Below are 25631 nucleotides of genomic sequence, written 5' to 3'. Positions count from 1 at the left end.
TAACCTGCATTGAAAATTGGCTTCCCTCATAGCTCAGTTGGTAAAGAATATGCCTGCAATGCAGGAGACCCTGGTTCGATTCCTGTGTCAGGAAGGGCCACCGGAAAAGGGATGGGCTACCCACTCCATTATTCTTGCACTTCCCTTGTGGCTCAGCTGGTAAAGAATATGCCCGCAATGCGGGAGACCTGGGTTCGATCCCTAGATTGGGAAGATCCCCTGGAGAAGGGAAAGGCTACCCACTCCAGTATTCTGGCCTGGAGAATTCCATGGACTGTATAGTCCATGGAGTTGCAAAGAGTCGGACACGACTGAGCGACTTTCACTGATCACTGACCACTGAAAATTTTATTACCTTGATTGGGTGAACTTTTACATTAACCTAAGAGGTAAAGCAAATCTCCATTTCCTCCCTTTCCACAGCTGTTGATTTTTCCAAAGTGTGTTATCCTGTAACTGGCTTCAGAACTCTGGGAAATCCAGTGGAGTCGGATCTCAGGACTGGTGGGTGGGTCTCCTCTGAGCAGTGGCGGCCAGTCTGACTCCCAGCCTGCCGTGGTGCCCCCACCCCAGTGGGCTCTTGGTGCCACATGGAACCCCCTTCTGGAGTCAGGGCCTCACGTGCAGTTTTTACTATTAGCCCCTGGTTCTCAAACCTTCTGCCCTGGGGAACCACCTGGCAGCCTGGGTTCGGCGCCCGGGGCCTGGTCTAATTGGCCGGCACATCCCTACGAACCTTCTTGTTGGATCCCCACATCCAGTCAGGATGGAGGAGGACTGCTCTAGGTCACACCCCGTGATTATTTTTTAAAAAATTATGCAAGAAAGGAAATCCCTGCTTTTGTGTCATTGGCTTCTTTAGCTAAGAGGCCCTTCACTGGATTTCTGTTAATGGAGCCCCGTGAGCCACAGTTCTGCCATTTGAGCCTTTGCTGGGGCAGGTCTGTCCCGTCATGTGGCTGAACGAACGTGCTTTGCCTCCTGTGGGCACATCAAGAAACGCACCATGATGCCTTGCTGGGCATCTTACCCAAATTCCTGAGCTGTCTTACCAGGAAGAGGCAGGACGTCCATCCTGTGAGGTGGGGTGTGTGGGGACAGAGGGCGGGAGGTGTCCAGGGTCCCCCAAGCTTGGAGGGAAGCGTGGGGTCAGGAGACACTGAAGACGCACCTGCCGCTCATCCTGTCCGAGTTCCCTGTTGATGCCCTGAGCCCGGGCCCTGCAGACGCGACTGGTACTTGGAAGGAGGGTTGTGGCAAGTGTGACGAGTTGGGCTGAGTCATTGGAGTGGCCCTATTGCTGTGTGACAGGGTGTGGGAGGAGGGCTGGCCGCTGAGGGCACGGGGAGGAGACAGCCGAGGGGAGAGGCCCCCAAGGGCCGGCCTCCAGGAGTGAGGATGTGCGATTCTGCTCCTCTGAGCTGCCTGGTCTGTGGACTTGGCTACAGCCGCTCCCCTGGCTCCTTAGCTGGGACTCAGGTCCGTCCTGTTCTGGGGTGTCATCTGGCTTCTCCAGGGCACATAAGCCGCCCTAGCGGCTTTCAGGTCTCTGACTCTGGACGCGCATCTTTTTCTCTCACTCAGCTCTCAGCCTTCCTGCCCCTGAAACCAAAAATCTCAACTTCCCATTTGTGCGCCAGATGGAAAAAAATGCTCATTTGGTCTTTGCCCAAAAGTAGCCTCTTTTTTTCTCCTGAAAGTCAATTCAGCCTCTCTTGAGTGACAGGAATAGGGAGAGCCTGTGAACTTTTCTTGGGAGTAAAAATAATGTCTTGACAAGGTTGCCATATCCATTCTGGTTTGATGGGAGCTGGTTTTCAGTCCAACCTCAGAGTATTTTTAAACACGTGCAGATAGTGTCACATGCTTTGGGAGGAAGGGCAAGCAGCAGATGAGGCAGCTGACTGGCCCTGGAGTCTCCGTGGCATGAGGTTGTGTGGTCCTGGGAAGACGGGGTCGGGAAGGCTGGCTCTTATCTCAAGAGACACCAGGACGGGTGGCTGTGACCTGCGTCCTCACTCACGCTCAGGTCTGTCGCGTGGAGGACTGATGCCCCCACTGTGGGCACCGGGGAGAGGGCCAAGGATGACCCCGGCAGGGCCGGGCCTTGGGAAGCACTCCGTCCCTGTGGCTGCTTCCTCTTTGGTGCAGGTTCCCAACTCTCTCTTCTGCTCAATTGCTGCAAACACTGAAATCAGCCCTGGATGTGCCGCCATCAAGAGGAGAGGCCGGTGGCCCACCATAATTCCACGATAGAGCACTTCCAGCTGCGCATGTCCAGGGGCCCGGGGTGAAGGTGGTGCTTGCAGCAGAGATCCAAGTTCCCTGGAGTTGTCTTTCTGTGTTGGATAGCACCTCATGCCAGCCCTGCATGTGTGAGGCATTTGGAGGGCTGAGGTGGACGGAAATGAACAGACACCATCACATAACCTCCCGGGAGGGCCAGTGGGATGGAGGCCACGGCTGAGGGGAGCCGTGGTTCAGTCACAGTAGAGATTAGAGTCATTGCAGGACTGACTGGGGAGGACTGACTACAGGACTGACTGGCTAATGAGATACCTCTCCACAGAAGACCCAGCTAGAGGCTACTTAATCACATGACTGTCTAGGGCAGTAACTCAGGTCCGGAATCCACGGAGAGCTGCAAGTTCAACTGAGGGATGCGTTTCACTGAGAAAGAAAAACAAAGCAGGAGGATTCTGAGGAAGTGGTGAAGCAGGAAGCAGCGGAGTCTGTCTCCCACCTGGACCACAGCTGAGCCGGCAGAACCTCCCGGATGGCACTGTTTGGGGACTCGGCCGTCTCGGGAAGGCTGGCGATGTCCAGGAGAAGCCCTGGGTGAATGACACAGTAGCAGTTACCTGCTCCCCCAGCCGCATGGCGGCCCCTGTGCGTGCTCCCCGAGCCACCTGCACGGACTGTGGCAGGGAAACTGGGACGCGTCCTCCAAGTGCAGGGACCCTGTGGTCTGCTCTGACCACACAGATGCAGTCAGAGCCCAGGCCCGCATGGTTACACCTCCCTGTTGTCACATGGCCCTCGCCCTCTGGCTGAGGTGACTTCCAGGGCGTTTAAAGGGCCAGCGTCCTTTTATTCACCCCTTCGTTTTTCATTTCCCCCTTTTGGGAGCTAGACGTTAAAGACTAGGACATTAAAAACAACCACGTATACGGGAAAATTAGAAAGTGACTATATATACCCAAAGAAAAGCTCCAGAAAAGACTCCCAAAGACATTAAGGTCACACTTCAGACTGACCCTCAGCGCAGAGCCAGCCTGACAGTCACAGAAACGGCAAGCCTGGGAAGGGTGAGAGTCTGACTTCCAGACTTACCACGTTACTAGAGCTCAACACAACAACAACAGCAGCAACAGCAACAGCAACAGCAGCAACAACAACAGCAACAACAGCATCAGCAACAGCAACAACAACAGCAGCAACAACAGCAACAACAGCAAATCACAGGGCCTACAAAGAAACAGGAAATATGGCCTAGTTGAGGGAAAAACCCGCAGAATCTGTCCTGAAAATGAGCCTAATAGCAAAGGCTGTACAACGGCTGTCATAGAGATGCTTATGGAACTAAGGAATGATGTGGGGAAAGTCAAGAAAACAATATGTGAACAAAATGGAACTATTGATAAAGAGGTAGAAACCTAAAAAGAAATCAAAAAGAAATTCTAGGAAAAATATGAATATTGCTATTTGCAACAACCTTAAGGATGTTATGCTAAGTGAAGTGTCAGGAGGAAAAAGACTAATATCACATGCTTTCAGTCATATGCGGATGTAAAAACATGAATGAATGAACACACCAGATCACAGGAATGAACGTGTAGATCTGAAGGACAGAGTAGAGGTTACCAGAGGCGAAGGGGTGGGGATGGGATGGGAAAATGGGTAAGGGGAGGGAGCTGTACGGGGACACAGGTGTGGTGGTGAGCACGCAGAAGTAGGAACGCCACGGTGCACACATGGACCCTGTATAATGTTATGAACCGCTGCTACCTCAATTTAAAAAAAATTCCGGAGCTGAAAAGTACAGTAACTCAAATGAAAAATTAAGTGGAAGGATCCAAATGAAAATTTGAGTGGTCAGAAAAAAGCATCAGTGGATTTGGAGAAAGGGCAGCAGTGGAGACTGAGTCTGAGGAACAAAAAGAAAAGTTGAAGAAAAGTGAGCAGAGCCTGCGTCCCGGGGGACCCTGTCGGTTGTTACATGAAGAGGCACTTTGTGGGGTTCCCAGGAGAAGGGGGGGTGGGGAGGATATTTGAAGAAACAGTGGCTGAAAACGTCCCCAGTTTGTGGAAAGACATGAGTCCAGGGAGTTCAGTGGACTCCAATAAGATCAACTCGAACAGACCCACATCCAGACTCACTATAATCAGGCTTTCAGAAGCCAAAGATTAAACCTTAAAAGCAGCGAGATGTGAATCATCACATACAATGGTCTAAATAAGATCATCAGCAGATTTCTCATCAGAAATTCTGGAGGTCTGAAAGCAGGAGGCTGACATATTAGAAGTGCTCAAAGAAAAACTGTTAACCAAGAAACCTGTATCCGCAAAAGTGTCCTTAAAAAGTGAAGGATAAATCAAAACATTCCCAGGTAAACAAAGGCTGAGGGATCTCATGACCACTAGACCTGCCCTTCAAGAAATGCTCAAGAGAGCCCTGCAGGGGAGCCAAGGGGCACCTCTAAGCCGTGTGCGGGATGAAGGTCTCACTCGAGGTAAAGACGCGGGCTGTTACAGAAGCAGGTTTCTGTAACCTGTGTAGCTGCACACTTCATTTTGTCCATGATTTAAGAGACTAGTGCATTTAAAGGAAAAAAAGGTAGTGCCAAAGCCAATGTTGCTGTAACTTTGGTTTGTAAATCTGAACCTCATTTGCTACATAATTTAGTGGACTGATGAATTTAAAATAATTATTAGTTTGTGTTTGGGGGCACACAGTGTATAAAGATGTAATTTTGTAACAACAAATGAAAAATGTGGAGATGGAGCTGTAAAGGAGCAGAGTTTTTGTATGTTGTTGAAGTTAGGTTGCTATACATTCAAATTACAGTGTTAAAACTGTAGGATGCTAAATATAATCCACATAGTAAACACAACATAATCGCTATAGAATGCACACCAAAGGAAATTAGAAAGGCGCTGAAACATTTCACTGCAAACAATCAGTTAAACAGAGAAGACAGGGATGCAGGCAATGAGGGACAGAAGCTGTGGGCGCATAGAGAGCAAAGAGCGAAAGGGTAGAAGCCTGTCCTTTAACTGTAAATGCACTAAATGTTCCGAAAGACAGAGGTGGACAGAATGGGTAAAAGTGCACGGCCCCACTGGGTGCTGTCATCCAGAGACCCAAAGAGGTGAGAGAATGAAAAGGCGCAAGGCTGATAGTTGCTATAGAAACAGGAAACAGCAAGTAGGCCGTGAGGAAACGGGCCCTGGTGCACGCGTGGTGGGAATGTAAACTGTGCTGCCGTCGTGGAACACAGTCTTGAGTTTCCTCAAATTATTAACGTAGAGCTGCCCTGTGACCCAGAAGATCTCTGCATCCCTTTGTTCATGCAGCTCTGACCTATGATAGCCAACTGTGGGGGCACAGATACAGTCGTCTGTTATTCAACCTTAAAAAGGAAGGATACTCCATGATGTGATGCAACACGGGTGAACCTTGAAGGCAGTGTGCTCAGTGAGCTAAACCAGTCCAAAGGACAGATGCGGAGAGTCCCTGCAGGAGTCCCACTCAGACGTGGAAAGCAGAGCAGTGGGGGCCGGGGTCTGGGCCGGAGTGGGCAGTTAGTGTTTAATGGGGATAATTTCAGTTTTCGAAGATGAAGTTCTGGAGATGATGGTGGTGAGGCTGCACAGCAGTGTGAAGGTCACCCTGAACCCACGCGTGGATGGTCACGTGGGGCTGTGGGGTGACAGCAGATCCTCCACCAAGACCCCCCTTCCCCGGGGGAGCCGCGGGGGCTGCCCAAGGCGTCGGCCTCAGGAGGGGCTCAGACGGATCCCCTGCAGTGGGGGCAGGTTCACGTCCATCCGGCAGCCGTGGGCTGAGCCCTGCATGCAGGTCAGGATGAGCGGTGCTGTGGCGCCATGTGTGTGCCCGCTGGGACCCCGGGTTCTCACTGATGCGCGCGCCTGCGTGGAGGACAGCAGTGTGTCAGCACAGACCCACGGCACTGCCGCCTGTTCCCGAGCGCCCAGGAGACCTTCTGACTGTGGGACTCACCCTCCCACCTGAACAGCCGTGCACTGAGCTTCGAGCCGCCCTGCACGGAAAACCGGGGTGCCAGGCCCTGAGCCTGCGGTCACGGCCCCGAGGTGGGCTCAGTCATCATGACCGCTCCGCCGCGGGACGCGGGTTCCTGAACGCGCTCGGTTCTCCGGCCGCGTGTGGACTGAGGCTGACGGTGCCACCTTCCCAGCGCCTCTGTCCCAGGCCCTGCTGGACACCGGCCAGGCGTCTCGACTCCCCTGAAGGCGGGAGCCAAGGCGGGCAGCGCACGAGACGGCTCTCCCACCCCGTGCTCAGCCTCCCGTGCCCACCCCGCGCTCCTGCTGTGTCCGGGCCACCAGGGCCGCCCCCAACCTCCCCTCGTCCGACCCCGGAGCCCCTCAGACCTGGTCTTCAGCTCTTCTTTTTTCTTTTTTAAATTAACTTACTGATTTTAGTTGGAGGCCAGTTACTTTACAGTATTGTGGTGGTTTTTGCCAGACATTGACCTGAGTCAGCCGTGGGTGTCCATGTGTCCCCAGTTCTCTCATCCTCGGATACATCAAGGTGTTTTACTAACTGTGCTTTTTACACGAGAGTCTCCTGCTGGCTGTTCTTGTTTGTTTTCCACGGCTGAGCTGAGTCTTCATGGCCACACGTGGGCTTTCTCTGCTTGCGGTGACCGGGGGCTCCTCTCAGGTGGGGTGCGGGGCCTCTCGTTGCCGAGCTGGCTCTGGGCACGCACGCTTCAGCCATAGCGCGCGGGCTTCGTTGGTCCACAGCACGTGGGGTCTTTCCGGACCAGGGGTCAGGCCTGCATCCCCTGCACTGGCAGGGATCCTTTACCACTGAGGCTCCAGGGAAGCCCCACGGTTGGCTATGAAGCCAGCCCTTCTTCCCCTACTCACGACCCTCCAGCGGAGTGACCCAGGCCCCAGGGGCCCCCTGCTTCACGCCCAGGGCGCGGGCCCTCCCGCCATTGCCTTCCCTCCTGGGCTGTGCGGTCCCACTGCCTCTGTCGCAGGTGCAGGGCAGGGAAGGCGCTCCTGGCATGTCTGCTGCTCCGCGGGGGCTCTGAGGGGCTTGTCCCTCTGGAACAGCGCTGAGCAGCACAGCGGGAACCACGGAGGAGGAACCAGGCCCCAGGTCCCAGGCCTCCCGCCAGCGCGCAGGGAAGGGGCCTGCCCCTGCCCATCCTTGGTCCGTGTTTCTGAACAACCGTCAGCGCCTCGGGCGTCTCAGGAACCCTTGGGCCCCTGAGGATCATGGCACAAGCCGCACCCCCGCCCCCAGGGACGGCTTCCTGCCTTCCCATTTCCTTCCCCGTCTCCCAGCGATGCAGAGAGCGCCATCACGGCGACGGGCCTGCAGGTCAGCGGAGGTTGGAGTGGCACACAGGCCCGTTTGGAGGAAACCCAGGCTTCCTGCTTGCTCAGCTCTTCCCCACGAAGGGAGAAGATCCTAGATCCTTGGTATTTTTCAGGGGATCTGGGTAGGGAAGGTAAGGGATGGGGCCGTTGGCTGCTGTTTTAGGAGCTTCACCAGAGCCAGAGTGCCTGGAGACCTGCCCCGGCCGGCGTGGCTCAGGCCCTGCCTGTGTGCCGGACCCGGTGGTGAGAAGCTCCGAACTTCTGGTCGGTGCCGCGGGGTTAGGGACACAGGCGTCCCACCTGCACTCCTGGCTGGGCGGGTGGCCGCTGACTCTGCTGCTCCCTGGGGGGTCTCGGTGCTGCCCGCAGCGCCAGCCGGGGGCTCACGGGGACCGCGACTCCCGACCAGTCCTCACTTCAGTTCCATTCAGTCGTTCAGTCGTGTCCGACTCTTTGCGACCCCATGAATCGCAGCACACCAGGCCTCGCTGTCCATCACCAACTCCCGGAGTCCACCCAAACCCATGTCCATCGAGTCAGTGATGCCCTCCAGCCATCTCATCCTCTGTCGTCCCCTTCTCCTGCTGCCCCCAATCCTTCCCAGCATCAGGATCTTTTCCAATGAGTCAGCTCTTCGCATGAGGTGGCCAAAGTACTGGAGTTTCAGCTTCAACATCAGTCCTTCCAATGAACACCCAGGACTGATCTCCTTTAGGATGGACTGGTTGGATTTCCTTGCAGTCCAAGGGACTCTCAAGAGTCTTCTCCAACACCACAGTTCAAAAGCATCAATTCTTCGGCGCTCAGCTTTCTTCACCGTCCAACTCTCACATCCATACATGACCACTGGAAAAACCATAGCCTTGACTAGACGGACCTTTGTTGGCAAAGTACTGTCTCTACTTTTTAATATGCTATCTAGGTTGGTTATAACTTTCCTTCCAAGGAGTAAGCGTCTTTTAATTTCATGGCTGCAGTCACCATCAGCAGTGATTTTGGAGCCCCCCAAAAAATAAAGTCTCTTACTGTTTCCATTGTTTCCCCATCTATTTGCCATGAAGTGATGGGACCAGATGCCATGATCTTAGTTTTCTGAATGTTGAGCTTTAAGCCAACTTTTTCACTCTCCTCTTTCACTTTCATCAAGAGGCTCTTTAGTTCTTCTTCGCTTTCTGCCATAAGGGTGGTGTCATCTGCGTATCTGAGGTTATACCTGACCATTCCTCACTCTGATCTTAATTGAAGCCAGAGGCCAGAGGTTAATGCAGTTCAGCTGTTCCTGTCGGGTGTGCAGCGGACTGTGCTGCATTGTGATGTCAGGATGGCTTGGGCACCAGAGACGCGGACTTGAGTGACTGCAGAGCAGTCCCATTGATTTCTGTGGCTGTTATTTTGTTGTGGTGATATAAAGAGGTTTCTCTGTCAGGTTTTTGAGGGACTGTATATCTGATAAAATACGCTCTCGGGCACCCGCCGCTCCGGGCTTCCGGGTGGCACAGGCTGCCGTGAGTCTCTGAGGGCGCTGCGCTCCGCCCGCCCTGCGTGCGTCTGTATATTCGAGGAGCTGCGTTTACTCTGGTTATGCTTTTACCCTGTGCTTGTTTCGTTTTGGCTGCAAATGCCTCACAAGACCTTGGAGCAGCCCAAGCAGAGGCTCACAGGGATGCGACTGGTCCGTCAGTGGCAGGACTGTGCCCTCCGGGGAGCCTGGGACCAGCGTCGGGATTTCCGACCGTCTCTTCCTCCTCCTGGGAGGCCCAGCAGATCGCCAGGACGTGAGGGGCTCGGGTGGAGTCGTCCCGGCCCCCCCAAGGCGGGGACACTGGGAACTGTTTCCCTGGGAGGGTGGGTGGGGTCCTGGGACACGAGACACCCGGGCACCGGCCCTCGCGTCCCCCGCTGCTGCCCCAGCCAGTGCCCCACGGGCAGGTCCGCGGGGGCGTCCAGGCCCCCATCTGCAGGATCGGTCAGGGTGGGGTATGCCGCCCACCTCCACGGGGGGCCCATGCCCCTGGCCCAGGATGCAGGCTGCAGGTCCCCTGGAATCTTGCTGGGTTTGAGAATGATGCAGGGCAGGGGGACGAGCAGAAGTCCGAGCTCACGCGTGTGGGCAGGGGGCGCCTATAGCAGGAGGCTCTTCTGGGTCGGAGATTACCGTGGTCCCCCCAGCCTTAGGGCCTGGGCACGCCTTCCTGGTCTGCAGCTGGAGCGTGAGGGCGGGGGCGGCACCCCCTTTCTGGGCCCATTTCCGGGGGACTTTCGGTTTTAGGCAATTCTACATATTTGAAAGTAAAAGTATACATAGTACCATTACCCTCGGGGTTTCCCTGGTGGCTCAGCGGTAAAGAATCTGCCTGCAACGTAGGAGCCGCAGGAGAAAGCAGTTCAATCCCTGGGTCGGGAAGATCCCCTGGAGGAGGGCATGGCAGCCCACCCCAGTACTCTTGCCTGGAGGGTCCCATGGACAGAGGGGCCTGGCAGGTCACAGTCCACAGGGTCCCAAAGAATCGGACACGACTGAAGCAGCTTAGCACACATGCATGCACCATTACCTCAGGTGATACTTTTAGTCTGTGTTTCAAATAGCTTCTTCTTTTTTTAAGTAAAAATGCTCAAAAGTTATTTGATACTGAAAGTGAGAGAAATGGTCTTAGTGGGGAACAGTGTCTCCACTGGAAGAGGGGCCCTCGGTTCTATGACCTGTGGCCCTGAGCGGCGTCCCCAGGCTGTCTCCAGAGAATGTCCCCAGAGCAGCGTCCCGAGGCCGTCCTTGGAGCAGTGTCCCAGGCTGTCTCCAGAGCAGTCCGGGGTCTGAATGCAGCCTCCTCTTCTCCCTGAGAACTTGGGCAGCTTGGTCACGGTGCAAGGAGGCTGGGGCCAGCCTGAGTGTGAAGCACGCTTGGGAGGGAGTGGCCCACCCCCTTGCTCACCCTGGACTTGCTGGGCCCGCCCTGGTAGCTGGAAACTGCCCTCTCCTGGGCCCTTCTCCAGAGGCTCTGGGTGGTCCGCGGGCCCTGCCTTCACCCCTGTAAAAGCCGGGAGGGAAGAGCTGACTCCCCCTCCCTGCCGCCCCGGGGAACCAGCTCTTGCCTCTGGAGGGAGGGCACTGATGGCCAGGTCCCCGGGGCCCGTGAGGCCCCCCAGCGCCTCCTGTATCAGGTAGGCGGCTGTGCCTGGGATTCGGGGTAAGGCCTCTTCTGGTGCCATCTTGTGGCCACTTCCTGGTATTGCAACCGTCTTACCCAAGCCGGGCGCCCGTGCCCAGTCGCTTCAGTTGTGTCCAACTCCATGGACTGCAGCCCTCCAGGCTCCTCTGTCCGTGGGATTCTCCAGGCAAGAATACTGGAGTGGGTTTCCATGCTCTCCTCCAGGGGATCTTCCCGACCCCGGGATTGAACCCGAGTCTCTTATGTGTCCTGCATTGGCAGGTGGATTCTTTCCTACTAGCACCACCTGACCAAGCCAGCATCCCACAGGTGGGTGGAATTAATTCCACGCTAGCGGCCTTCCTGGGGGCTCAGTGGTAAAGAATCTGCCCGCAGTGTGGGAGCCCTGGTGGCCGGGGGAGGTGGCAGGGGGCTGCAGGCAGGCGTCTGATGTGCCATCAGGGGTGTCTGGCTTACCCCGGGGTCCCGGCTGCGTCCTCAGCTCTGTGCACCTGCCCGGGGGCTGCGCTTGCTGCCGAAGCTCCCCCTGCGCCTACAGCCTTTGCTGCCCCGCCCAGAGAATTAGACCCCCTGAGGTTTATTTTTCTCCCGCCAGAAGGGAAGTTTCTCGGTCCGCTCAGCTCACCCTGTGTCTTACCTCCTCCCCTTGCTTTGGGGGCCCCGCAGCGGGTACTCAGCGGTGCCTGGGCGGGGGCACAGGGGGCTCATGGGTCCTAAGCAGCCGTGCTCCCAGCCCAGCCCAGCCCGTCCTAGGGGAGCGGCCACCACGTCACCCCGCACACCAGCACCTCTGCCTGCGGGGCCCTCCTGCTCCCTGCACCAGGAAGATTCTGGAACCCTGGAAGATTCCTCCAGGCCTTCTCTCACCTGCTGCTGTCTCTTTCTTCTGAATCGTGTGTCCCCAGGGCTCCCTCACTTTACCGCCCAGGCCCCGGGTACAGGCCACAGTGGTGTCTGACGGAGTCGTGTGGTGAGAGGGGGAGAAGGCAGGCTGTGGAAGCACCTCATGCCTTTTCCGAGAAGCCAGTAAATGATATTCCATCATGAGGAGCTTCATTGCTGTGCGTTGCAATTACACTTCATAATTCCACCTTTTTCAGTATTAGGTAATTAGGTTATAATGAACACCATTAGAGTAATTACACCGTTTGGAAGGCTCACCCAGTAAGCCATGAGAAATTGCTTTGAAATACAAGGAACTTGATCAGATGAAAATTACATTTGAAGAGTTTCAGTTCTACGGTAGCCAATCCACCAAAGTAAGAAATGCAGAGTGAGGTTTACCCCAGCAGGCCGCAGACAGGGGCCCTCCTGTTGGCCTGAGAAACGCTTCAGCCCGCGGTTACCCCTGTCTCCCGCCGCGCCGTCCCCGCGGGGCTGAGCGCGGGGCGCCCCAGTGGGTGTGTCTGAGAAGCCGGGCTGCCCGCGGTTTCCCGCGTGGGAGTTGGGGCGCTTGCGCCATTCTGAATTTATAACCAGTTAGGTGTCTCGATTGTCTGCAGGGTTTTCGAAGTCGGGTGTTTGGGCTGAAAGTAGACCGGGTGAGGGAGGCGGGTCGTGGCTGCGGTCAGCCTCGTGTGCCGCCTCTGCCGCCTCCCGGCCCCGCGTCCGCCTGCCCGTGGCTGCTTTCCGGCCAAAATCAGAGTCAGACCACGGCTCCTGCTGCGTCCAGGGGCCCTGCGAGGGAGGCAGTACTGTGGACACTGTCTGGTGACCCCTCCCCTCTGGAGGGCATGCCCCACATCATGGGACGCAGGACGGTCAGAAAGGTAGACAGGCTGCCCTCTGCGCCCTGATCATCCTCCCCTAACAAAGGAGTTACTTCCCAGTTGTACGCAGGGGCTGCATGGGGGCGACCTGGGCAGGAGAGGAGGTCTGGGAACTTGATGGGAGACTGGTGTGGAGGCCAGCGTGCCGGTTCCTGCTGGAGGCGGTGGCGGTTTGGGCGGCGTTGGTCGGGGATGGGGCGGGGCTCAGGGCTCAGCTTCGCGTCCTGCAGGAACCCTCCGTTTCCGCGTCATCGCCACGTGGTGGCGTCCGGTGCCTGAGTCGGCTTGACCGCAGGGCGCGTGCACCTGGCTGCTGGGTGGGCACTGGGGCAGCACCGCCCCACCTAGGCTGCGCCCTGGGTCTCTGACCAGCTGGGGGTGCCCTGGCCCAGCAGTGGAAGGCCCGCCTCACATCAGGAGTGGCGTCCAGGGGGCAGCACACGGGGGTGGGGGTGGGGCCACTTCCTGCCTGCCCCTACCCACTGGGCTGATGTGCAGGCAGACTTGCTCATTTCCCCAGTTTTCATCTGCTCTTCCCAGGACGAGCCTTGGTTCCTTCTTGCCTCAGCCTCCCGGGCCCGGCGCCCTCGGTGGTGCCCTCAGGGTGCCCCCACATAGCCCCCAGTGTCTGTCCTCCAGTTCTGCCTGCCGTGGGCACACCAGCCAGGCTGCTGCCCTTGGTCAGAAGCCCTCCACACCAACCCCCTTCCCCGGGGCGTGTCCCCTCCCTGGCCCCTCTCCAACCCCCTGGTGGGGCATTGTCCCCGAGATGCCATCCCACACCCCCGTGGCCCTGGGAATGTCCATCTTCTAAAACCCTCGTAACTGCCCAAGTGGGGTTTTCTGTCTGTCTGCATCCAGGGTGGCGGAACAGTACTGTTTGAAGATGTCCCTGTTCACGAGGCTGGCTTTGCCTGGGCTGCAGCTCCTCGCCCTCACTGACCACTGGGGCTCCTGGCCCAGCCCGGGGCAGCCCACCCCCATGGAGAGGCGACCTTTCCACCCCATCCCTGTCATCCACCCTTGGCACCCCAGGGACTCTCTGCCCTCATGGGGGGCCTCAGGAGCATCGGCACCAAGCGTGCATATTGGAAGGCCCATGTCCTGTGGGGGTTACGGGTTTCTTGTCATATGGTGAGCCAATTTGTCCCCTAGTTTGGTGATTTCTGTTACAGGAAGAGCAGGGGGTGTCCTGCTCGGGTGGGGGCCCTTCCCAGAGCTGGGTCACCCCCTGATGAGGCCCTGACAGCCAGCGTCCCGGAAGGGGGGCCTTTGACTCAGGGAGCAGGACCTGGCTTCCAGGAGAGCTGAGGACAGCCAGGATAGGGGGGTCTTCAGAAACCGCCGGCCCTGGTGCACCAGTGTCATCGAGTCCCAGCTGGTCTGTCCCCCACACAGCCGGCCAGTGAACCCGAGAAATGAGGGGTTTAGGCAACAAACACACGCTGGCAGACTGAGAAGACGGCAGACTAATGTCTCAAAATGACCATCTTACTGGGGACTGTATGCCAGGTTCTGTTATAGATCAGAGATGGGGGAGGTGAGGAAACAAAGAGAAAGCACCATCAATCTTACAAGCATCTGCTCAGATGGCAAGGCACGGGCAGGGGCTGTGTTAGTTTCTTCTTTCGTGCCATCTGCAGGTGGACAGGGCTCTGAACAGAGGTGCTTTAGTGTAACAGTCAGGCCAAGGGGCAGGATTCTCTGAGGCAGGCCATTCTGTGTGATTATAGTAACGGAAGCTACGACAGGCAAATCAGCGCAACAGCTCCAACACGGAGGCAGAACTGGCTTTCCTGTGGCAGCGGCACCCCTGCCCAGGGAGCTTTTCAGGAGCAGATGTTGACGCCTGGGTGGTGCCTCTGTTCTTCGAGGAGCAGCAGCTATGAGTCGGGGCCTTGGGAATAAGAGGTGTTTGTTTCAGCTTGTAACTGGTGGTGTCGCATCTGAGCTTTAGAGTAACGCGGCTGCGCTCAGAGCCTTCTCACGCAGGAGTGGCAGCTGGTCTGCTGTTGGAACACTTCACCCCCACGCGCCTCGTGCCTGTGGTCAGTGGTCTGCACGGCGAGCACGGAGGCCTGGGGCAGCGTGTGATGTAGACAGTGAGGCGACACCACGGTTTCCCAGCTGCCTTCCTCCGGTGTTTTGCGGTCTCCCCTTCCTTGTGTTCGGACGCTGCACAAACAGGTTCCCCATTGGCCCTGGTGCCGCACTCCGTGAGGGTGTCTGGAACACAGCAGGTTTGGAGTGGTGAGTGGGGCAGGCCCTCCCGTGGAGGGAAGCAGGGCTTGTCCGCAGCTGCAGAGGCCGCCGGCTGCACCCGGCAGAGGGCGGGACGGCCCCGAGGACACTCCGGCTCTGTAGAGTCCTCCCTCAGACCGGGCGGCCGGGGCCACGGCTCCGAGCACTGAGTCTCAGTTCATCTGAGTCCTGTTTTGCAGGGACAAGGAGGAAGGCCCAGCAGTCCGGGGTCCCCATCCCACTCCACGGGGAGGAATTCCTCCCCGCTTTCACCCTCTAGCCCATCCAGCTATTGGTTCCACTTTGCACTTTTTTTTGAAGGCGAGTCCATTTTCCATAAAGCAGATTAGTTTGATTTGACTTTTCCTTGTTCCCTGCCTCCAAATAGCTTCTCAGAGAGGACACGTTCCTGCTTCTCCAGAGCTGCGAGCACTCAGTAGGCTGAGCTGAGCTGTGGGGCCCGTCAGAGAAATGGGGAGAGACTCGGGGTGAGTGATGCCCTGGTGTCCAGGTGGACCTGTGTTTGCACACACTTCAGTGCATCTGGCAGGTGGGTGACAGGTGGGTGACAATGGGTCTGAATGGAAGTGGCTGAGGCTTGAATGGTTTGAGAGTTACGACCCTCTTAGGCTCCATCTGGTCTTCGGAAAGGACCGTGAGTGTAAATACGTAGCATCGTTTCCCGGCCCCTGGAAGGGAAAGCTGGGCTCCACACCTCCGGGAAGCGGGCTGGTCTCCAGGCTGGGCTGCTTTGACCGCAGCCGGGCCCAGGGCCTCCTGTGTTTGGGCTGTATCTGTGAAAGCTGTGAACCTTGCCCGAAGACCCCTGATTTGTACTGTTTTCTTGCCAGTGGCCCCCGTTTGTGAAAATGAAGAGGACGTGCTGAGGAGGCAGGGAAGAAAGTGGGAAGGGTGGGTTTCCGCCCAGCGGTCTCTGTCTCGGGGGCTGTAAGGCTTCTAACGGAGGGACAGACCGTCACGTCCTTCAGGCCCACGGGGAGGCCAGGGCCCTGCTCTGCAGCCGGAACCAGAGTCGGGTTTGTGAAGACAGCATCTCCTCATTTTCAGGGTGTTTTCTCCTGTACCCTGTCACAGGGCCTGTTATTTTGAGCTTACTCACCGAGCAGAGGGTTTGTTCACTGGTTCAGAAGCAGCGCTGCGGTTGCTCCCGTTTGCTCCCGTATCTGGTGGGGCGGTGGGCCCCCTCCCCGCTCAGTGACAGAGACCCGCCCCCCAGTCCCTCTCTTGATGGACTTGCGCCGAGGAGCTTCAGCCCCAGGAAACTGTTCTGTAGCCAAGTGCTCAAGCTCCACATCTCGTGGTCAATGAACGCAGCCACGTGTCATCCACAAGTTACCTCGTGTGTGCACTGATTCTAGAAACGACTTCACGAAAAGTAGCTGTGTTGGGTTTTACTTGTAAGGAGCCACTACCTGAACGTGGGCCAGGCCGGGGGGTGTCAGCGGGTCCTCGTCGGCATGGCCTGCATTCACCTTGTGTTCCTGCGGTTTCTGGCCCACGTGCAGGCAGCATCACCCCCAGCCGTTTCTTCTCATGTTGCGTTGAGACCCTGTCCTCAGATTCTGTGTCCCCTGGGGGACCTCTCCCTGGGGACCCACCACGGCCGAGCCCAGCGCCAGGGGTTGGAGTGACCCTGAGTTTGGCAGGATCTTGTGAGCTGTAGTCTGCTTTTACCAAAGCAAGCATTAGGTTGAGTTAGCAGGCTGCTTTTCAGAGCACTGTCAGGCCCACGGGACATCGAGCGGGCCACGGGGAGTCCCCACGCCCACAGCCCCGCTGGCACTGCCGTCCTGCATCTGTGTCCGCGTCTGTGCGGACACTCAGCATCGTGGTTTGTCAGAACTGGAATGAAGAACAGGGTGAGACCCAGCATGGACCCTGGGCCGCAGGGTGTCTGTCATGGTCCTGGTCCCCAGCTCGCGGCTCCTGAAACCTTGGAGTCTCCAAGGGACGAGTAAGATCACCTATGCGCTGATGCGGCGGCTGGGGCCCGGGATGGGGGCAGGGTGGGGCTGCTCCCCAGAAAGACCAGGCATGGATTGAGGGCTGGGACTCAGCACCCCCCACCCCTGCCGGCACCCCCAGGGGAGAGAGGGGCTGCGCCTTGGACCAGGGCCAACAGCCGATGAGTTGATCACAGTCACACCTTTGTGATGGAACCTCCATAAACCACATAAAGGACTGCGGCTCAGAGAGCCTTGGGCCGCGAGCACAAGCAGAGCTGGGAGCTGGGCGCCCCGAGGGCTGGGAGCTCTGCCCCCCACCCCCGTGCGTCCTCCTCCCTCGCTGGTTTCCGAGTTGTGTCCTTTATGATAAACCACTAACGTCCCTGGGCAGAGTGTTCCTGAGTCCATGGGCCGTGTGGGCAAGTTACCAGCCCTGTGGCGGGGGTGGGGGTCAGAGGGGGTTATGAGGACCCCGGTTTGTAGCTGGGACTGGGGCTGGCGTCTGAAGCTGGCATCTGAACCCAGCTGGGACTGTCCCACTGGGCAGCCTCATGGGACAGAGCTGTGACCTGGGGGTCTGCCCTAACTCCAGTGTGAGTGTCAGACGTGGGTTAAGTCCTAGGACATCCAGTCTGTGTCGAGTGTCAGGGGACTGGGCGTTGGGCTGTGCTTCCTGCCATGAAGGAGGACTTGGACTTGCTTGTGTGCGTTTAAGTGCCGATTGCTCACCGATGGACATGATCCTCACCTGCTTGGTTTGGGAGAGTATGACAGACACGTGGGAAGCCGCTTTCTCGGTGCACGTGGGGCAACACCAACACCTGGGAGGAGGGCGGGGCCAGGGTGGAGGTGGCCGTCCCGGAAGAAACCATTATTGGATTTTTGTGATCAGTTTAGTACTAGATATTGTTGGAGGAAAATAAAACATACTCATAAAACCGTAAATGAAGTGTTAGCCAGCCGTGGGGAAGCAGGAACTGTGGGTGAGGGAGCCCAGAACAGCACATTGCGAGCGTCTGGTCTCCAGGCCAGCCCCCCACTCTAGCAGTTGCATGAGTGTAATCCTCCTGAAGCACATCCCCCTGGAGCACATCCTACTGTGGAGACCTGGCAGCAGCTGCACGTGTGGTTCCCACCACCTGAGGCTCAGCCCCCGGGCTGGACGGGCACCACCTCCTGGATCCTGGGCAGGAGGTGATGGTAAGTCCTGAGCCTGAGCGAGTGTTTGCTCCAGGGCCCAAGCTAGATTGCATCTCAAGGACACATCTGAGCGGACTCTGGGCAGCGGAGCCTGCTGGTGTCTGAGGGGCCCTGGGTGGTCATCCCACCTGATGGGAAAGGATGAGCTGGAAGGAGGGGCTGCCCTGGGAGCAGAGTTGTGCACGCCCAGACCCCTCGGAGCAGGACCCGCCACCCCACCCGGCAAGTGCAGGCAAAGCTGCCGTCCAGTCTGGGGACAGAGGCTCACGATCTGGACCATTCAAAGTGCACTTGACTTTGGGAGCAGGCTTTGACAGGAACAAGTGATTTGGGTTTTCAGGAGAACGATCTCAAGTTTCCTTTCAATTCAGAGGAGATGTAACCCTGCGCCTGCCTGTCTTGGGCACAAGGACGAGGAAGGGAGGACAGGGTGAGAGGCCTCGTGGGGAGCTGGGGCCTCAGCATCACCCCAGCACCCCGGGGACCACTCGCAGTTTGGCCAGAATCAAAAAGAATTTTTTCCGAAACATGGAATTTAAAGAGGAAATGATTGGCATTCTAATCACTGAGAGAAGTGGTGTTATGGTCTCAATTATCTGATTTTCAATTAACTAGGACATTGTATGTTTGCCCAGGTGAATCTGGGCCTTTGATTACTGCCGAACAGCTCTTGTTGGTTGTAATGCCACAAGAAATAAAAACAGAAGTCAATGCTACTTTGGTAGTTTTGTGTTAACTTTTAAATCCCTTCAAAGCTGAACTTCATCAGAGCAAATTTTCATGACTGTAATTAAGAAAATTTCCCTGGGCCTCTTGCTTTAATTATAATGAATGAAACAGAATTGGCTGGAGTTCTGGTCTCCTGAGCTGCTCCCAGGACCTCATATCAAAGCAACTTTTGTTAGCCAGGACTTAAAGAGTGGAGGCCTCGGAAGAGGGAGTTCAGGTTCTTGTCCGTGTTGCCAGAAGGGCTGAGTCATCTGCTCTTTACCGCTCAGTGTCCCCAGGGCCCTGGGACTGGGGACAGAAAGCTCGGAGGAGGTTCACCCACGCGGGCGGCCGAGTCCGGGGGGCCTTCCCGTGAGCTCTGCTTGGTCCTGCACGGCCTGTCCCCTGAGGACGTCGCTTCAGGGCCATGCCGTTGGTGCCTTGTGCAGGCAGGCACGAGCCAGAGCTGAATATCACCATTTTTCCTTAAAGGAAATGTATTTCAACCCTACAGAGTTTGCTGTGATTTTGGACAAGGTGAAGGTCCTCTCTGCTGAGGAGCCCACGCGGGCTGACAGCCCCTCAGGGGTGGCCCCCGAGCCCCAGAGCCTGCGGATGCGCTGCTTGGTCCTGGGGCAGAAACCTCTGAACGCCGGAGCCCTCGCCCCGCAGACTCAGCGGGGGGCAGCCTTGAGGCTGCACTGCTGCTGCCTCCGGAGTGGTGGTCTCTGCTGCCCGTGGGTCCTGCAGCTGGATCCCTTCCAGTGCCACCTCGAGTGTGAGCTGCCGAGAGGCCTTCCTGGTCCCCACGTGGCCTCGGGCCCTCCGAAGCCGCGGACTGCTCGCTGTGGAAGGCGCGATGGCGCAGACCCTAGTGGTCTTCCTCCTCCGCCTCCCACGCCGCCCGCGGGGCTGTCAGTGGACACAGGCGTGTCCAGCGAGGGTGGGTGAGGAGGGCAGGAGGCGAAGCAGGCAGCCCCCATGGTCACTGTGCGGGACATTTGAGGCCGGTCCGCGGTGGGGGGACAGGGTCTCGAGAGGGGGTCCTCAGAGCCCAGTGTCTGCCGGGGTCTCTTCTCTGTAAGAGAAGAGTGCTCCATTTAAAACGATCTTTTCTCCCAAAGTGTTCAAAGTCCTCAACGAGGAGTCGCAGCGCAGAGTAGGGAGCCTTGCAGACAAGTCTTCTGGGAGGATGGTTCCGTCTGTGTGCTCAGACCTTCTGGGTCACAGTCTCTCTCCTGCGTCAAAAGAAGCATCACTGCCCACGCTCGGCAGCGCCTCCCCAGCAGAGGGGACCCAGGCTGGTGAGCCCCGTGCCCGCCTCGGCCTGCCCTGCCGCCGGGCCCCTCGCCGCCCCTGCCCCGGGCTCAGGCCCAGGCTCCCGACTGTCGACTCTGTCTTCCCTGCCACCTTCTCTTGCCTTCTGCCTTGATGACTCTGTCTAGAGTGTTACCTTGACTTTTGAACTTCAACTTATGTTTCTGACATTCTGACAGGTTTAAAGTCGCCCCTTGGATCTCCTGCAGGATATCAGTATCTGTAAGTGTGTAATTAGGAAGAACTGGAGCACGCTGGGCCCAGATTGCCTGTGTCGTCCCGGCAGCTCTGCACGGCTGGGCGTGGGCTTCGCAAGATGCTCATATTTAAACCCCAGGGTGCCCAGGCTTCTGTTTTGTTGGTAGGAGTGATGTTACTTACATGGCTGTTGAGTCACAGCTTTCCTTCCAAGGGGCAAGTATCTTTTAATTTCATGGCTGCAGTCACCGTCCACAGTGATTTTGGAGCCCAAGAAAATAGAATCTGTCAGTGTTTCCACTTTTTCCCCATCTATTTGCCATGAGGTGATGGGACCAGATGACATGATCTTAGTTTTTTGAATGTCGTTTTAAGCCAGCTCTTTCATGCTCCTCTTTTACCTTCATCAAGAGGCTCTTTAGTTCCTCTTCACTTTCTGCCAGTAAAGTGGTATCATCTGCATATCTGAGGTTGTTGATATTTTTCCCAGCAATCTTAATTCCAGGTTGTGATTCATCCAGCCCAGTATTTCACATGATTTACTCTGCATATAAGTTAAATCAACAAGCAGCCTTGACATACTCCGTTCCCAGTTTTGAACCAGACAGTTGTTCCATGTCTGGTTCTAACTGTTGCTTCTTGACCCACACACAGGTTTCACAGAGACAGGTACGGTATTTCCATATCTTGAATTTCCCACGGTTCACTTTGATGCACACAGCCAAAGGCTTTTGTGTGTGTTACTCGCTCAGTCATGTCTGACTCTTTGACACCCCGTGGACTGTAGCCCACCAGGCTCCTCTGCCATGGAATTCCCCAGGCAAGAATACTGGAGTGGGTAGCCATTCCCTCCTCCACGGGATCTTCCCGACCCAGGGATTGAACCCAGTTCTCCTGCATTGCAGGTGAATTCTTTACCATCTGAGCCACCAGGGTATAGGAATCAGAAGTAGATGTTTTTCTGGAATTCCCTTGCTTTTTCGTGTGATCCAATGGATGTTGACAATTTGATCTCTGGTTCCTCTGCCTTTTCTAAATCCAGCTGTACATTTTTTCCCATGACATTTCATAAATGGCAATTCCTTATATATTTTTAACTTAAAAAAATTTCTTTCATGCTTATATGCTTATTCAGGAATTTTTCAACTGCTTTCTGAGTCAAATCTGGTATTTGTTTCCCAAGAAAATAATGATTTGCCCAGACTTTAATTTTTTAAGCATAGTTGTATATAGCGCATATTTTTAACTTTTGTCTTACAATGGGCTGCTTTACCAAGACTCTTTAATTTTAATAGTTCATTTGATTCTTTGTAATTCAAAAAAGTTGCACGTAAGGACTTTAATGTGGTGTTTGGGAAACTCTTCCATCTTCAGACTAGAACTTTGGTCCTGGAAGCTTCGCTGGCCCAGGCCTTGATTCTGCTCCCTTTCCTCTACCCGCTCTTCCTCCTGCCCTCCTGCTCCTCTTCTGGGTTCTGTCCTGACACTGGCTCGCCTTCTCAGTCTTGTCTGCGCGTCATCTTCGCCACCACAGCTCCCAGCACTGTGGTTTGCATGTTGACCAAGCTTTTCATGTTTCCGAGTCTGGCTTCCTTGTGGCCACCTGGGTTCTCCGTGGGGATGGCTCTGTCCTGTGAGTCTGTGGTCCAGATTCCACCATCACTTCTTCCCTCCTTTTCTAATCAAACCTACTGTTTTCTTTGAGTCTTTCCTCAGCTCTCTTTACATCTGTCCTGTTGTCCTGTTATCTCCTTTTCTGTAGTTGCCATTTCTCTAAATTTTACTGAGAACAAACATCAGATGCTTTTTAGAATGTATGTGGGTTTCTGATAGTAAGTTTTAAAAGCATGTTTCTTGCGCCACCCGTGTGGGTTTAGCTTTCCATGTTGCAGAATCCTTTTTCCCCGTCATGCTCTTGTTTTGGTGTCTGATGTAGACTGTAACTCTTCTTTATCGTCACAACAAAGAAGCGTGTATTCAGGCTGATTCTGCCCAGAACAGGACACATGGGTGTCTTGGATCCCGGGGGAGGCAGGTGTCCTTGCGGTTGGGCAGTGCCCCCTGACGAATGCCCACACCGGCATGTTTCTTTCATGGCCTCGCCAGACAGGGGCACTCTGAGCCTGCCCCCTGGCTGCTGGCCAGGTGTTGAGGGCTTGGTTCTCGGACGCTGGGTTGTAAAGTACTGCTCACAACCCACCTCCTCATTCTTCACCTTTGTCCCATGCGGTTTTGTCCGAAAATCGTCATTCCCACATGGACATTGGGGCAGAGAAACCAGACCTGAGGTTCCCTGCGGCCTCCGCACGAGCTCATCCCCACCTTCTGGGAGAACTTGCCTTTCTGAGCAGAGTCAGTTCCCCGACCCCTGCGTGTTTCAAGTCCAAGGGGAAGAGGACAGGTCTTCGCAGCTTTGGTGGGTTTGCACCGCTGCAGCAGGAGCACCCACCGGAAGCTGGGAGAGGGATGACTTCACCCTCCTCTCCTTACATGTCCTTAGTTATCTTCACGGTTTTTTTCCACCCGCAAACCCTGGAGGCAGAAATTAGTTATGCGGCAGCAGGTTCGGATCTCTGGTGACCAGAGGTAAAGGGAAAAATCGCGGAGCTGGCCGCCGGGCCAGCTGGGAGTGATGATTGATTTAGCAGGTGCATTCCTTGAGCCAGGCCCCCAAACGTGGCGAGAGAGCTGCCCATAACCGTGTGGCCTCCCGTCCTTCAAACAGCGTGAGTGCCAGTTGCCGAGATGCGGCTCTGGCTCTGTGTTGGGCGCGGGACGCCAGAGGTGCCGCTCCTGCTCAGGTTGCCATGGCGACCCCTCATTACCACCGACCTGCCAGGAGAGCGTGCATGGGTGGTGGTTCACGTGTGTCCTGCTGCTTCTTGTTGTGCTTGTGTTCATGTGCATGTATGGTGCACACCAGAGCACACGCCAGGGCACACGCCAGGGCACACGCCAGGGCCCTGGGTGGGCACAGGCTTCTGGCGACCCCCCCCCGCACTGCACACTTCAATCTGCACCCCTACCCTGGAGAATAAATACCACACGGCTTGTGGTGGGAGGAAGGAAGAGACAGTCCATGGCTTTTTCATGCACAAAAAACTGTGTCTGCCTAGGCTATAGAAATTTATTCCTTTCATTTCTGTGAACATTTTTAAAACTATAAACACTTTCTGTAGAAAATTAGGGCAGGCATGCAAAGGCAACATCTCACATTTTGCAAATGGGTATTATTTTTCTATAGAATTAGAAGGATTTTTTCTTAACTAACTGAATATTCTCTATCCACTGAGTCCCTAAGTATCTCATACAATCATAATATGACAAATTTAAATGTAACAGCTTGTTCTTTGAGACTTCGGGAGTTTAGAAGAATTGATCACAAGCACCAGTCCTTGTCCTGTTGCTTTGGCCACGACGTGGTGACAAGCAGGGGAGAAGCTGGGGTTGTGTTGCTGACCCACCCGCGGGTTAACCACGAGCCTGGTTACAGGCCGCGCTGCCCTGGGGTCGGCAGGGGCTCCCCGGGCTGTTTGGCAAGGCCAGCTCTGAGAACACCAGGCGCCTTAGAGAGTGCTGTCAATAGTTGATAGCTTTTTGACAAAACCGTAATTCAGAAAGGGTGCGTCCCACTTACGTGCTTCCCAGGTCATTTAGTTTTGAAATGGACAAACCTGTCACACTTACCACACGCCAGCAGCCAGACCGTCAGCCCTCAAAGCCTCTGCCAGCCTTTTGGGCAAAGCCTCTCTTTGCTGTCATTCGTGCCTCCTTCATTACAGGTCAAGGAAAAGGTTTCTGTGTGTGTATGTGTGAGTGTGTGAGTGTAGGTATATGTGTATGTCAGTGTGTGTATGTGTGAGTGTGTGTGTGTACGTGTGAGTGTGTGAGTGTAGGTATATGTGTATGTCAGTGTGTGTATGTGTGAGTGTGTGTGTGTACGTGTGAGTGTGTGAGTGTAGGTATATGTGTATGTCAGTGTGTGTATGTGTGAGTGTATGTGTGTGTGTGTATGTGTGAGTGTGTGAGCGTGTGTGTATATGTGTTTGTATGTGGATGAGTGTGTGTGACTGGGTATGTGTGTGAGTGTATGAGTGTGAGTGTGTGTGAGTGCATGCATATGTGTGAGTGTGTGTGTGTAAATGTGTGTATGTATATGTGTGAATGTGTGTGAGTCTATGTGAGTGTGTGTGTGAATGTGTGTATGTGTGTGTATATGTGTGTGTGAATGTGTGAGTGTGTATGTATATGTGTGTGTATGTGTGTGTGTGTGGATGACTGTATGAGTGGGTATGTGAGTGTATGAGTGTGTGAGTGTATGCATATGTGTGAGTGTGTGTGTGTAAATGTGTGTGTATGTATATGTGTGAATGTGTGTGCGTGAATGAGTGTATGTATGTGTTTGAGTGTATGTGTGTATATGTGAGTATGTGTGAGTGTATGTATGTATGCGTTTGTGTGAGTGTGTATGTGTGTATATGTATGTGTGGGGTGTATATGTGTGAGTGTATGTGTGTATGTATATGTGTGAGTGTGTGTGTGAGTCTGTGTGAGTGTATCTGAGGAGTGTGTGTGTGTGTGTGTATGCTTGTGTATGTATATGTATGAGTGTGTATGTGTGTGAATGTAAGTGTATGTGTGAGAGTGTGTGTTTGTGTGAGTGTATATATGTGAGTGTATGTGTGTCTGTGTGTGTGTGTGTCTGTGTGAGTGTATATGTTTGTGTGTCTGAGTGAGTATATATGTGTGTGTGTCTGAGTGTATATGTGTGTGTGTGGGGGGGTGTATACATGTGAGTGTATGTGTGTGAGTGTGGGTGTGGGTGTATATGTGTGAGTGTATGTGTGTATGTATATGAGTGTGTGTGTGAGTCTGTGTGTGAGTGTGTGTGTATGTCTGTGTGTATGTGTGTGAGTGTATATATGTGTATGTGTCTGAGTGTGTGTGTGAGTGAGTGTATATGTGTATGTGTATGTATGTGTGATGTATGTGTGTAGGTATATGAGTGTGTGTGAGTGTGTGTATATGTTTGTGTGTCTGAGTGAGTGTAAATGTGTATATGTGTGTGTATATGTGTGTGTGTATATGTGTGGGTGTATGTGTGTATGTATATGAGTGTGTGAGTCTGTGTATGAGTGTGTATGTGTGTGTGAGTGTATGTGTGTATGTCTATGAGTGTGTGTGAGTCTGTGTGAGTGAGTGTATATGTTTGTGTGTCTGAGTGACTGTAAATGTGTATATGTGTGCGTGTGTATACGTGTGAGTGTATGTGTGTACGTATATGAGTGTGTGTGAGTGTGTGTGAGTGAGTGTGAGTGTGCATGTGCTCTCTGTGCCAGCCCTCCTCTGGCCATCTGGCTCCGTTGCCCGGCCGCACGGTGCTCTGACGTTTGGTGATGGCGGGTGCAGACGTTCTCACCTCTCCACTCTGGGGCTGGGTCTTAAGTTGCATCAGAGAAAAGGTC

General features: G+C 55.0%; 1 protein-coding gene and 2 long non-coding RNA genes across 4 annotated transcripts in view; 2 read left to right on the top strand and 1 right to left on the bottom strand.

The window, feature by feature from the left end:
• PTPRN2 (protein tyrosine phosphatase receptor type N2) overlaps positions 1 to 25631 on the top strand; it is a 587908-nt gene that overhangs the window by 109855 nt on the left and 452422 nt on the right. The window lies entirely within an intron of this gene.
• LOC145524058 (uncharacterized) lies at positions 321 to 12723 on the bottom strand. The gene is made up of 4 exons (XR_014067111.1): positions 12589 to 12723; positions 11634 to 12443; positions 3334 to 3468; positions 321 to 2834 (listed from the first exon to the last, which is right to left on the bottom strand). It is a non-coding gene; the product is annotated as an uncharacterized LOC145524058 (long non-coding RNA).
• Positions 12222 to 16128, top strand: LOC145524060 (uncharacterized). Of its 2 annotated transcripts, none has more exons than XR_014067114.1 (3): positions 12222 to 14785; positions 15165 to 15326; positions 15628 to 16128. It is a non-coding gene; the product is annotated as an uncharacterized LOC145524060 (long non-coding RNA). The 2 variants fall into 2 exon arrangements; XR_014067113.1 differs by having other exon boundaries at positions 12844 to 14785; positions 15165 to 15264.

The sequence above is a fragment of the Giraffa tippelskirchi genome, chromosome 10 (genome assembly GCF_054371585.1).
Source record: "Giraffa tippelskirchi isolate mGirTip1 chromosome 10, T2T-mGirTip1v1.2.pri, whole genome shotgun sequence".
NCBI lineage: Eukaryota > Metazoa > Chordata > Mammalia > Artiodactyla > Giraffidae > Giraffa > Giraffa tippelskirchi.
Note: the sequence above shows the minus strand (reverse complement) of the source record. Positions and strands in the feature narration are given on the sequence as shown.